The sequence below is a fragment of the Halichoerus grypus genome, chromosome 1 (genome assembly GCF_964656455.1).
Source record: "Halichoerus grypus chromosome 1, mHalGry1.hap1.1, whole genome shotgun sequence".
In the NCBI taxonomy this organism is placed as follows: Eukaryota; Metazoa; Chordata; class Mammalia; order Carnivora; family Phocidae; genus Halichoerus; species Halichoerus grypus.
The window spans coordinates 162,212,458-162,226,554 of NC_135712.1; the positions used below are offsets into that span (position 1 = coordinate 162,212,458).

Here is a 14,097-nt window from a genome sequence, read left to right on the forward strand (position 1 = left end):
ATGTCCGGCCCCCACCCTGGCCCAGCCGCACCTCTGCCTTCAGCAGGCTGGGCTTCCGCCGCACATCCTGGCATAACCCGACCCGTTTATCACCCAGCTTCCACGTGGTGCCCTGCCCCTCAGGCACACACATTCCCAGGGAGGCTTCTGGGCTGACTGGAGCAGAGGGGTTGGCCAGTGTACCCCACAACTTAATGGAAGTCACCTTTTTTCTGCAGCCGAGGACAGCTCTTTGGAGAAGGTAAAGAGATGTGGACACACATCCCAGCTCCATTGTGGACTTGCTGTGTGACTTTGGGCAAGTGAGTCTACCTCTCTGGATTGTAGTTTACCTAATTTTAAATAGAGAGAAAAATACCTCCATCTCCAGTTGTTGTGAGGATTAAATAAGATAATACAAGCTTAGGGATGCCCGGGCTTCACCTGCAACCAATTAAATTAGAATCTGAGGGCTAGGTCCCCGGCATTGGATGCAGCCAGGGATGGAAACCACTGGTGTGAAAAAAGTATTAAGAGCCAAAGCTTTGGAGGAAGCCAACATGGGTTTGGATTCTGGCTCTGTTATATAATTATGAAACTTTGAATAGATTATTAGCCTCTCACAGCCTCTGTTTACTTGTCCATAAGATGAAGATAATAGTACTTAACTTCCCAGTGCTGTTATGAGAAATAAAAGGAGTAATACATATTATGTGCTTTGCACACAGTGAGCACCCCAAGCGACGCATGTGATCGGATCCTCGTCACTTCACCACCATACACACAATAGTGAGCCCTGTGCCTGACCCACATTTGGCACTTCCAACAAATATCCGTAAATGAGTAGGTGTAGCTGTTACTACCATAGCTTAAAAAACAATGAAGAAATGTCTGTTATCATGAGACGAAGCTTCTGTCTTTTGACAGACTTACAAGATGACATATCCCAGCATCTGGGGCTGCTAGGAGTGGCCAGGACTGTGTCGTGGCCAGAGATGTAGGTGGAAGTCCTAGGTTCTTAGTCCATTGAATTTCCCCTTCTTGTGGTCTTCTGGCTGCCATCTTGAGAAGAAGGGCAGAATGGAAAGCAAGAAGGACTCTGGGGCTTGCCAGCGTGGATGAGCTGCCATTGTAGCCCAGACTGCACCTCTGGGCTTTCATTTTTTCTCCCAAGTGAAAGGAAAATAGACTTCTCTTTGTTTAGGCTCCCGGTTGGGGAATTTTTGTTTCTAATAGAAGGGAAACAGATGCTTTGGGCTTCCCCATTGTTCTACTGTCTTTTTGTTTTCTTTTAATATGGAATGCTTCACAAATTTGTGTATCACCCTTGCACAGGGTCCACACTAATTTCTGTAACATTCCAATCTTCGTATACGTGCCCCCAAAGCGAGTATACTCATTGTTCTACTTTCTGTCCATAGTTGTCAGACTCCAGATAAATCTATGCCAAGAGGACCAGCAACCTGTGTCATTAATTCCTTCCTCAGCCCTCTCGGAAGCACCACAGAAAGCCTGCCCAGCCCCGAATCTGACCCCCCGGATCAGAGTTAGCTGCGATCCTATCCAGGCTCCTCTGGCCTCCCTAGAAGGTTCCAGAAGAGAGAGTACCGTACTCCTTCGCCCCAAGACTAAAAGCTCATGGCTCCCATTGCTCTCCTGAGCACTGTCTCTGGAGTCTGGCGAATATAGATGAGAATCTTCAACTCCTGCACTGATTGGCCATGGGCAAAGTGTCTTTGAACAAGCCTGATTTCACATTTATAAGTGGGACTATGCCAACCAAGAGGTAAATTTAGACAGGGAACTCAGAGAGGGAAAAGGCAGAGTAACAGGACCAGAAGTAAGCAATGCTTCCAAATAAACCGAGAACTAGGTCTAAACATCCAAGGGAAGGGAGGTGGCAGAATAAATGTGATTATCACAGACCTTGGCATTATAAAAACAATAGCCCAGCAGCAGAATGTTGGGTGTGGGCAGGGAAGAGAGTGTGAGGGACTTAACGTTTCTCATCCTTCACAGTAGGGAAAAATAGAGCTGAGAGTGAAACATGTAATTTAAACAAACACATGACCCCCAACTTCTTAATGTTCTTTATAATCTTAGGGGGTCTTGTAGGAAATAATATCCAATACAGTAATAAAACAATGAGTAAAGTTAGCAACTGTTTTTATTTCAATTAAATTCTTTTTCTTTCATTAAATTTGAGTATAAATCAGCTCCATATTTTATTTTTAAAATTTAGCACACTAAGAAACAGGTGTATTGTGAAGAAACATCATAAACAAATGCAAACAAGATGGATGATTTATTCAGCAAAGACTTTTGGAAATGTACCTATCGAAGCATAACTAAGTAATTAACTTACAACATACTGAAGGGTTTATTAAAGATTTTAGTGTAAGTAATGAAACTCTAAAATACCAGATGAAAACAGATGTGTCTTTTTAACTGGTATGAAGGTAAAAAGGAATTTTCTAAGACAAAGGCAATGAAAGAGATCACAAAGGAAAAAATGATGTAATAAAGTTAAAATTTCTGTACATCATAAAAAACAAGCACAAAGCTATAAACCAATATAAAAATAAATATTTAGTTGGGTAAAAATAATTTTGACAAGAGGTAGCTATCCTTAAGACATAATAAGAGGCTCTAAAAATCACTATTACTCTAGTAAAGAAGAACATGAATAGACAATTATAGATTGAAAAAACATTAATTACAAAAATATATAAAAAATTACCAAACTCATTGCTAGAGAAATATGCAATAGAGCCACAATAAAATGCTATTTATAATCTGTACAATTGACAAAATATACTTTAAATGTTAATTCTCAATACTCACTAAAACAGGTACTCATGCCCTATTTGTGAGGTTATAAATTAATACTAACTTTAGGAAAGCAAACTGAGAATTATTTCAAAAATATTCATAGTCTTTAAATCAGTAATGCTACTTCTAAAGAAATAATTGGAGATAGGTTCACAGACATATATACAAAGATGTTTACTGCAGTGTTATTTATAATAGTGAAAGTTAGCAATAATTAAAATGTCCAACTATAGATAAATAGTAAAATAAATTATGATTTATAATTCATGAATTTGATAGAATATTATACAGCCATTATAATGCTGCTTCCAAAGCATATTTAAAGTCTTGGAGATTTTTCATGATACAGTGTTAAATGAAAATTCAGGACTTAAACTTAAATAATTATATTTAATAATTATTAAAATAAACATTCCAAATGGAAATAAACAAAAATTAGCATGCCGAGTGTTATCCAAATTTATAGTTCTTTCTTTTCCTTCCTTCCTTCTACCCTCCCCACCTTCCTTCCACCCAAACTTCCTCCTTCCTTCTCTCCTTCTTGCCTCCTGCAATATACATGCCTAGAAAGATATCTGGAATGATGTGGCCTAATATTAACCCTGGATATCTGGGATACTAGAATATGTGTGAACCCTACCCCCCTCATTTCTGCACCATTTTGCTCTATAGCTTGAATTCTTTATAAAAGCATTTAATATTTTTATAAGAAAATTTTCCAAAAAATTAGTAATACCTATTTTTGTAGGGTTTTTGTGAACATTGAGTAAGATGACCAGGAAAGCACCTGGCACAGTGTGGCAAGCAGAATTCTGAGTTGCCCCAAGATTCCTGCCCTATGCTGGACATGCCCTGGACATGCAGCTCCTACCCGGAAGGTCCCCTTCCGTTTTCCTTTGGCAACTTTCTATTCATCCTTCAAAACCTGCTCAGGTCAATGTGAAGAATGCCTGGACACCTATGCCCCATTAGCAGCGAGAGCCCAGTCAGACAGCAGAAAGGGTTGGGGTGCCTTCATGTAGCAGTAGTATCCAAGATTGACTGTTCAGAAGTTTTGGGTACAAAACCACCTGGGACAGCCCAGCTCCTTCCTGCTTTACTGACCCTTGTCTTCAGGCTTCCCTTATTCCACTATCTGCCCAGTATCCTTCCAACAATTGTTTTTTTTGTTTTTTTTTTTTTAAGATTTTATTTATTTATTTGACAGAGAGAGACATAGAGAGAGAGGGAACACAAGCAGGGGGAGTGGGAGAGGGAGAAGCAGGCTTCCCGCGGAGCAGGGAGCCCGATGCGGGGCTCGATCCCAGCACCCTGGGATCATGACCTGAGCCTAAGGCAGACGCTTAAGGACTGAGCCACCCAGGTGCCCCGCCAACAATTGTTTTTATTTAAATTAGTAAATTCCGTTTCTGCAGCCTGCAACTCAAGTACCCAACCGTTGCCCTCTCTCCCCATCGCTGAGTTCAAAGCTATTAAATGTTTCTGGAATGAATCTTAGTTACACGGAGGTTGTTACGAGAGGCTATCCTTGACCCGACCCAACCCAACCTTCTGAACGACGGAGAATGGGACTGACACCTCGGCAGCCTCATTCTGAGACGTCTTGGGCTGGCGGGGGAGGGCAAGCGCAGATGGTTGTTGCTTGTGAAAGGAGCTATGACCGCCTTAAGGAGCGGAAACTTAGGGTTCAGGGCATCTAAGTGACGTGCTCAAAGCCACACAGCTAGAGCAAAGCAGAGGGCCTGGTCTTCTAAAACATACCCTGTTTAGTCTTGTGTGCCCCTGGAGGACGCTGGGCCAGGATCTTCTCTGCGTCCACACTCGCTCAGCACACAAATGGCGCTCAACACGTGCTCACGGGCTCCCTGGTCCTCCCAGTAGCCCCAGGAAAGCGGAATTATCGACAGCTTCATTTTGCAAATAGAAACTGAGACTCCGAGGGGAGAAGTGCCCCCAAGGTCCTCCAGTTGCGATGTGGAGGACCTGGACGCCACGCCAAGTCCACCAAATGCCAGAACCTAGGACCGTCCCTCAGTCCGCCCGGCCTCCGCAATGACAGAAACCCTGGGACACCCCTGCGGGGTCATGTTGGACTAGCTCCCCCAGAATGCCTGGTAGGAGAGGAGTTGGCAGGTGTACGGGGGGCTTTGCATGTGACTGAAGAAGGGGACGAGGTGCGCGCGGTGGAGCCCAGCTGTGCCCAGCACGTGGCCCTGGGGCCGGATGGGGCAGAAGTGAGAAGATACTGTGTTCTCCTGGCTGAAAGAGGCCAAGCCCGTGGGCCGAGTGGGGCCGAGTGGGGCCGAGTGGGGCCGAGTGGGGCCGAGTGGGGCCGAGTGGGGCCGAGTGAGCCGAACTGGACCGAGCGGGGCCGAGCGGAGCCGAGCTTGTGGACGGAGCCAGTCGAACAGAGCCGAGTGAGCCGAACTGGCCCGAGCGGGGCTGAGCGGAGCCGAGCTGGTGCACGGAGCCGGTCAGGTGGCGCCGAGCGGGGCCGGGTGGAGCAGAGTGGCGGAGCAGAGCGGATGCCCGGGAGCCGAGCGGGTGGGTGACAGGACCGAGGCGCAGTGGGTCGCGGCTAGTGGAGGCGGTGAGGGTGTGCAGAGGTGAGGCTGCTCCGGAAGTCCTGTGGCGCATCGCCTCTGGACCCCTCCTTTCTGGGACCAGCGGAAAGCCGCGCGCTCCGGTCTCCTGAGCCTGCGAAGTGACTTTCAGAGAGACTCTCTTCCTTTGGTGGCCTCAGTTTCCCCATTTGTAAAATTAGGGCAATGGCAGGAGGCAGAAGACGCTGGTGTGTGCAGCCTTTCTTAAGCCCTCCCCTTCAGGGGATGATACAGACTTTTCATATTTTCTAGTGGGACTGAATGTTGCCTCTGTCGTTGGGGTTCGTCCTGGGGAAGGTCACTTGAAAGACTGTTTTTCTGGAGCCGTAAATGTCCCTCACGCTGTTCAGCGAACATTTCCCTGGCGTGCGGTAGATGCTGTAACCTGCAGTCCAGCGGGTACGTGTGTGACACGGCTGACACACCGCTAAGCCTTGCCTGGTCCCAAAGTACATGAAACAGGCAGGAAGGAGCTTTCTAGGGTCTGAGTAGTGAAAGAGTCACAGATGGGGAGAGATCCTTGGCCCTTAGCAGGGCCACCTCACTGAGCCTCCTTGTTTTCATCTGTAAGGTTAGGAGAGTGATGTCTGCCCATTGGGCTGGTGAGAAGTCAGAGTGTATCCCTTTTCTCTAAAAAGGTGCTTTAGGGATGGATGGGGTAGGGGATCTGCATTTTGACAGTATTATCATGTCATCTTTATATTGTAAAATATGCCCCTTTTATTTTTTGATAAAAACTATCATGTACCAGGCAGTGTGGATAGAGATGTGAACAAATCAGCCAATAAACCCTGCTTATATTCTGGTAGAAGGCAGTTCTTCCTATGATCTGGCCCAAGAGTTGAGACAGTAAGCATAGTCTTGCACGTGCTGACCCCATAAGCACCTGAAGCCCATGCCTATATGCCTACAGCTGAATTGTTCTAAAACACACATCTGATGACATCACTGAGGTGTTCACCCCCCTTCAATGCCCATGAGATAAAGCCTTCCTTCAGGAGCTGACCCCAGCCTACTCCTCCAGTTGCATCTCCCTTCCCTCTCGAAATTTTCAGGAACACCTGGCTACTCACCCCTCCCAGAGTAGATCAGCTCCTTCATACCTCTGCTCTATGTATTTGTTTCCTTGTTTGGACGTGCTGATCTCAATACTAGACACGAGATGGCGCCGAAACTGTACTCAAAGCTTTCTCTAGTAGCCACTGAGTACTGGCTACCTGTAAACTGGCTTGGTTACTGGAACTTTTAGAAAGCCCCTTAACAACTTGTTTTAGAAACAGCTTACGTATTTTTAGTACAACTCTTGATGAATTTTATGTATCTAATTAATGTTCCAGATATACACAGGAATGGGAGTAATGAAACTTACCTACCCAGTGTTTCAATACCATCATCCATTCTTGGATAGCAAGCCACATAGTTGCACTCAGAAGCTAGTTCAGGGTCTGAATTCACACACAGCTTCTTCCTGCAACCTTTGTTGCCTGGATGCTTCAGAGACCTTGGCCAGGGTTGGGGGGACATCCTCTTCTCTTTGTCAGGTTCTGTTTTTCATAAGCCAGGAAACAGAATTCAATCAGCAGGACTTTCCCCCCAAAATCTCATTTATTTTCCACCCAAGTAGTATTAGGTAAAAATCAGATAGTATTACTTGCACTGGTTTCTCAGTGAAGTTTCTAACATTTCAAATGTGTGAAATTGTAGACCCCCCCCCCATCTTAGGAGGGGCCACAAAATGGATTTTTATCAAAAAGCGGTCATGACCTGGTCTCTGTTGCCAGGTCATGAGGGGATATGCCATCCTTTTATAGATGAATTTTCACCAAAGACAGTCCAATAAAGTGGAAGGAAATATTAGGATGATTTCAAGAGCTATGATTTCGTCTTGCCTTGTTCATATTTCTATTTCTGGTCATGTTATATAATGTGTATAAGAAATCTTAGTTGTATTCATCAAGCCTGTGTTTTGCAGAGGGCAAATGGCCAAGAGTCTCATTGGTTTGTCTCAAGATCTTTTGGCCCGGGTGGGATCCCTGGAACTTGAGAACCGCCTCTTGGAGAGTTTTGTCTTTCTCCACCTCTCAGCCTCATTTTTTCATCTATGAAATTGTGCTTATAATCCCTATTCCACAGAGTTGTGAAAATTCAGTAAGATCCTACAAACCTTTTCAAAGGCTTTGAGAGCTGTGGTGTTGGGGGCAGGATAAACAAGGCTGCTGTTAGACTACACAGCACATTTGGAAAGGTGAGAAAAAGGCATCGCTTTGCTTTCTCCTGGTAGACCCAAACCTGTGCCAGGGTGCATGGCTTGGTGGGTTGAGCTTGATTGGAATTCAGCCCTATTTGCCCTTGTAGCCAGGCACCCAAGGACACAGTCTATTCAATGGTTGTGGCAGCCCTATGGGTGAAGTCCAAATTCATATGGGGGCGTCTGCCCAGAGTGCCCCCTGTGTTTCTACCAAACTGAGGCCATCAGTGCCTTGAAAGTAAAGGATCATTTCACCACTCTCTGCCTTGTACATGTGGTTCCTGCAGCCTTGCATACTCCTTCCCTTACTCTTGCTGTCTCATTGAGCTCCTGCTCAGCCATGAAGACCCACCTTAGACAGGTCTTTTCTAGGTGCTCCTGATTTGATCACTTCTACCTTTGTGGCCTTTCCCCTCGATCTGAGCACACACCACTATCCTAGCCCTGGTGCAGTGATCTCTTCTGTTCCGCCTCTCTCCTAGCTTTGGACAATGATGAAGAGACAGACCCAGAGAGTGGGCTCCCTTGTATCCTGGATAAGTCCCATCTTCAGAATGTGAGCTGGTTAACGTGACATGGAGTGGTCACTCTGAGGAGAAATTGCCAGACTATGGGAGCTTCCCAGGATCGAGGAACATGACTCATTTATCTCCTAGTGCCCGGTTTTGCAGCAGCACAGGGCCCAGGGGAATTGGTGCCAGTAAGTGTCTGTTGACTGATTCACCGACTGTGTCTCATAGTTCCTTTTCTTCCCTAGCCCTGAGCCAGGGCCGTGGAGCCCAGGGAACCATGGAGGTGAGCTAGGCAAGGACAGTTGGGGGATAGAGTTTTCTAGGAGCAAAAGGAGGGGAATGCAGGGATTGTCTTTTAAATTTGTTACCCACACCTAAAATCTATATATTCATTATCCTTATGAAAATAAAAACATTGTAAATTAGGCAGAGGTTCTCCTTGTCTGATGCATCCAGTTCAAGCACTGTCACAGAGATATCTGCTGGTCCAAGTGGGTCCATCTCTACATGTGCTTTTCGTATGTGTCCTTTAGGGTACATGCTGCCTGCAGTGCCAAAAAAAGCTCCCAAATCTCAGTTGCTTACCATAGAAAAGTTTATTTCTCATACTGCATAGTGTGATGTGGTTGAGAGGCAGCTCTGGGCAGCAACCCCAGAAGGTGTTTTGGGGTTTGGGCTGGAATGACTTGTGACTGCCAACTCCTCGACCCCTGCTTCTAGCCTCTGAGAGGCCGATTGAGGGGGACATTTTAGGCTTGAGGCAGCATATGCTACTTGTTTCCATATTCCAGCAGCACGAACTCAGTCATCCGGTCTGAAGTAACTGCAGGGAGACTGGGAAATGAGTCTTGTGTGAAGAGGATTTGTGAGCACCTAGCAGATCTTGCCACCACAGAGATGGGTATCAGTAGAACATATATTGTATTATATCACGTCATGTGACTAGGTGATAGAATAAAAGTGGTTGGATTTGGGGTATATATTATTTTGGCTCTAGAGAAGGCAGGGCTTGCTGATGGGATAGGTGTGATGGATACGGGAGAAAAGAAAACGAAAGCTGATTCCTGAGCTTTTGGCTTGGGCAACCATAGAAAGCAAGATGGAGTCACTCATGTCACGCAGGGGCCTGCGTCAAGCAATGACACGAGCAGCTAAGTGGACTGCAGCTACCAGATTATTGCTGAGACCAGCACCAGCTGACGACACCCAGGACTGACAACAAGCAGAAGCGGAGGAGGTCTGCAGGGGCCCGAGACTGATTAAATCCCTTTAAAACGGGAGGATTTTTGCAGCAAACTGTCAGACTCCTCAGACATGGACCCCTCTGTCTGACCACTTCAAAAAGGTAGCTGCGACTGAAGGCTCTCTGCCTGACTGATCTCCACACAGAACTGAGATCCTTCACTGAACATCAGAAGCAGCAAGTGCCGAGAGCTGACCCGGACCAGACCGAGGCCTTATCTCCCCTGTGTGTCCACAGACTGACCTGGCGTTCGATTCGTTCACTTCCTGCCCTCTGTGTTATCTTGTTTGTCGTGTGGATTGTCTTATGTTCTGTTTTGTGTGCCATGTAAGAAGCCAAGTTAATCACGGGGTGAAATGTCATTGAGTTTGGAATCCTGAACCTGCTTTATAATGATGTTAACCTTGCTTTGTGACTGAATAAAGCTGACGTTGTGGAAAGATACACCTCATGTGTGCGCCTTCATAGCGTGCTCATGACAGCAACACAGAGGGTTCATGTTGCCTGATACTGGACAGAGAGGAAAGGAGACTTGGGGCAGGAAAAATAGGGACAGTTTTTTTTCCCAGGGCGGGACAGGGGGAGGGGGGACTTCTGTGTTTGCATTGTTAAGTGTGAGATACTATTAGATATCCATGTGGAGAGCACTCTAGGTAGGAGGGAGACAGGAAGTCATGGGAATTGGATCATATTGAATACCATGGCACTGAGGGTGCAGACAGAAGCATAGAGACCTCACCCTGAGTCTTGGGCCCACTAACATTTAGAGAGAAGAGAAATAACTGAAGGAGACAGAGGAAAGGGTATACAATCAGGCAGATGGCAAAGCAGATAAATGCAATGACATGGATTTCAGAGAAGAGATGACTTCAAGAAAGGTGAAGCCACCCTGTGCTGAAAACCCACTGAGACAGTGAACAGAGAGACCCAGAGGGGATGATTAGATTTGGCACATGGGGGTTACTGATGCTCTTGGTGTCCGTCAGGTGGTACAAACGGAAGCCAGTTGGGTGAGTTGATGGGAGAATGGGAGTGGAGGCAGTAGAGGTCACAACCATAGGTAATATTTCTCTGACGGATGAAAATGAGATAAAAGGATACCTGCCCAGGGTGTTAACATTGCTCATCTTGGAACTGAGGGGCATTGGGTGTGTTAGGGCATGACTTTGACACTGCAGGGCACTAAATAATCCTGTCTTAGCCTTGGCTCCCTGCTTGCACAAAGCATCATGATCAGCCCCAGGTGAGAGCTCAGGGCCTTGTCACATCTTTCCTAGCACACCTGAAGCCCTGAGTGTGCACAATACCTTTGTGTGCTTATGGTTTTTAGACTCCCCGGAATTCAGAGCTCTTCCACCCCGCCCCCCCCCCCCATTGACAGCTTGTTCTCCAGATTTTACTTTCTAAAAGCTTTGGTTAACTTGATTTTTACCCCACCTATTATCACCACCTCAGGTTGCTCAGCTGCTACTGATAGTTTTTGATGGATGGCCTGTTGACAAGGCTTTTCACAGTGGGTAATTCTGAGTAAGGGAAAATGGAAGAGAAGGCCTTTGAGTGGGGTTATCTCCAGAACTTCCAGACAGGTAAAATAGTGACAGTTCTCTTGGAGGGTTCCAACCCAGTTCTTTCTCCTCCATTGGCTGCTGGGCTGTAGATTTTCACCATGGCTGCTGGCTCTTGATTTTCAAAGATACCCACAGACAAGGAAAAGAGGGTACGGATAGAGCAATTTCAATGCCACAGAACTTGCTGGGCTTACCCACATTCAGCCACATTTCTTGAATAAATGCTCTTTTACTACAAACCTTTGGTTAATTTCAAGAGTCTGAAAGGGTTGGTTTTGACTATTTTTGCCAGTGTCCTCATTGCTTTTGTGAAGCAGGGTATTGGAAGTCCTTATTCTGTTATTCTCCCTGACATCTCTCTAAGCTCCTTAGTTTCTAGTAACTCTCCAGTCTGTGTACTTTATCTTTCATTCTCCTCTCCTCTGCTTACTCCTTGTGTGTGCCTTATGGATTTTCTGCATTATATAAGATCATATCTGAAATAATTCCCATGTCCTCTTCCCCACATTGTCCATTTTTGTACCAACTGGCTTATGACAGGGACTTTTTCAGATAGGGAGGGGATTATTTGCACTTGAGCTCTTTTTAGTTCTTGAAGAGTAGACCTGAAACCAGAGTATCAGACACACAACAGGACACTTCTGACCAAGAATATGCCTAAGTAGATTATAAAAATATTCACAAAGAATAGTTATTTATACAATTTATGGAAAAGGAGATTTCAAGCCAGTTGTGTTCATTTACAAGAAAGCATTGACTGTGGAGGAAGGACACGGATATGGTAAAAGTGAAAAACCAATTTCATCTGAACTCAGAGCTTATTCCTCTAAGAAAAATATCCCATCATTATTTGAGGGCATTTCAAATGTAGTGTAGACAAAAACAAGAGAAGCTGCTAGCATGAATTCTTATGAACGTAACGAATGTGGGAAATTATTCTGTAATAGCACAACCCAGGCAGGAGTAAAACTTTTAAAATGTAATCAGTATGGGAAAACCTTCAGTCATAACAAACCTCATAAGATCTCAAGGGATTAATAGTGGAGAGATTCCCATAAGTGTAATAAATGTAGGAAGGCCATCACTAGGGAAGAGAGCAGACAAGTCATACTGTAAAGAATTCCTCTGATTTTAATGAAAGCGAGAAGCTAGAGTGCCAGGAGTTAAAACTCCTTTGCCGCCAAAATTCTGCAGAGATGATAATCCTTATAAATGCAATGAATGTGGTAAAGCTTTCTTCAGTGAGTCACACTTTATTACACATCAGAAGAAAACCCTAGTAGATTTCTAGGGTTGCCATAACAAATGACCACAAACTGAGTGACTACCTAGCAATATATTTCCAACATCTGTAGAATATAAGTTTGGCATCTGTTGATTGTGTTCATCCCTTAGAATTGGTCACATTTTCCTGATACTTTGTATATTGAGTCATTTTGTATTATATTTAGACATTGTGAATGTTATGTTGTGTCCTCAGTCCTGGTATATGCCTCTTGAGATGTTGCTGTGCTGTAGAAGGCAATCGACCTGGTTTGGGTCAGTCAGCCTATACGACTAGTTGAGATTCTGTGTATTAGATCAAGTAGCTCTGTTGTTTTATATGTGTGCCATACGTGCTTAGGAATTAGGCTGGGACACCTGCAGAGATCCACACAGAATTAGGACCCCTTTTCTCTCCTCTGGAATTCCCTCCCACACTCTCTGCCCTCAAAGGCTCTTTTCCTGTATCCACTAGCCAGAGGGATATGGTTTCTATTGCTACTGCCAGGCCAACTCAGGAGAAAAAAATCCATGAGAGCCAAGAAATGGGAAACTCACCCCCATGCATATATATCTGGTTTCTTTTTCAAGTATTTTTGATCTTTGCTCATGGTATAAGTCTTATATTCATGTCTTTAATATTTTCATGCTTATATGACATACGTGGTTATTATAATATCTGCACTGTTGGTTATTACAACACCGGGATTCTTAATTTCAACAGAAATTAGGTTTATGAATGTTCTGAAAATTTATATTTTTTTTCACTCATACATAGCTGATCTTACTCTTGGAACTCTTTTATGAATGAGTTATTATTTGCTTCCTTCTTGTTCTTGAGGAATAACTAGAGAATGTATATTCTGAATCACACACATTTGTAAAATTTGAAGTCCAAACTAATATGAAGGAAAACTTCTATTACCATCAGATCTATATGAAAACTACAAAAATAAAATGAAAACATTTTAAATTGAAATTTGGTGGAAAAGTTCCAGTTCTGCTCTGGTGAAACCTGTTGCTCTTGCTAATTACAGCTAAAATCTATCCGGGAACTCTCAAAAGTGAACGAAAGCAGGCCAATTACGGAGTGAGCCAAAACTTGGGAGATGCATCCTGCTTGAGGGTGAGTTCCCCATTTCTTTTCTCTCATGAAGTACTAATAGAAACCACATCGTTCTAGCCAGAGGAAACATGGGAAGGGCACTTTGAGGGTCAGAAGGAAACTGTGACACAGGCTACAACTTGGACGAACCTTGAGGACATGGTGCTCAGTGAAATAAGCCAGTCACAAAAGGACAAATACTGAATGATTCCACTTATCTGAGGTCCCTGGAGTTGTCAGATTTAGAGATGGAAAGTAAGCTGGTGGTCACCAGGGGCTGGGGGAGGGACAGTGGGGAGTTATGTTTCATGGGGACAGGGTTTCACCTACACAAGATGAAAAGAGTTCTGGAGATGGACGGTGGGGATGGTTACACAGCAATGTGAATGTGCTAATGCCACTGAGCTATGTACTTAACCATGGTTAAGATGTTACATTTTATGTGTTACGTATTTTATACCAATTTTTAAAAAGGTAAAAAATTGCTTTGTCTTTATATGTATTTTATCTGACATTAGAACAGCCACTTGAGACATCCTCTGCTTACTTTTTATGTGGTGTATCTCTCACTACCTATTTAAAGTATTCCTATTTTAGAAAACATACAGTAGGGACTTGTTTTTCTTAAATCACTCTCAATCTTTGCCTTTATTTGGATTGTTGAGATTATTAACATTTTGTATAATTATTGATACAGTTGGATTAAGATCTGTCATTTCCTTATGTATTTTCTATTTGTCTCTT

At 44.4% G+C, this 14,097-nt stretch overlaps 1 non-coding gene across 1 annotated transcript; it reads right to left on the minus strand.

Annotated features, from left to right (window-relative positions):
* Nucleotides 1–1,269: 1,269 nt before the first annotated feature.
* LOC118549245 (U6 spliceosomal RNA) lies at nt 1,270–1,369 on the minus strand. The gene has a single exon (XR_004924006.1). It is a non-coding gene; the product is annotated as a U6 spliceosomal RNA (small nuclear RNA).
* Nucleotides 1,370–14,097: the final 12,728 nt, after the last annotated feature.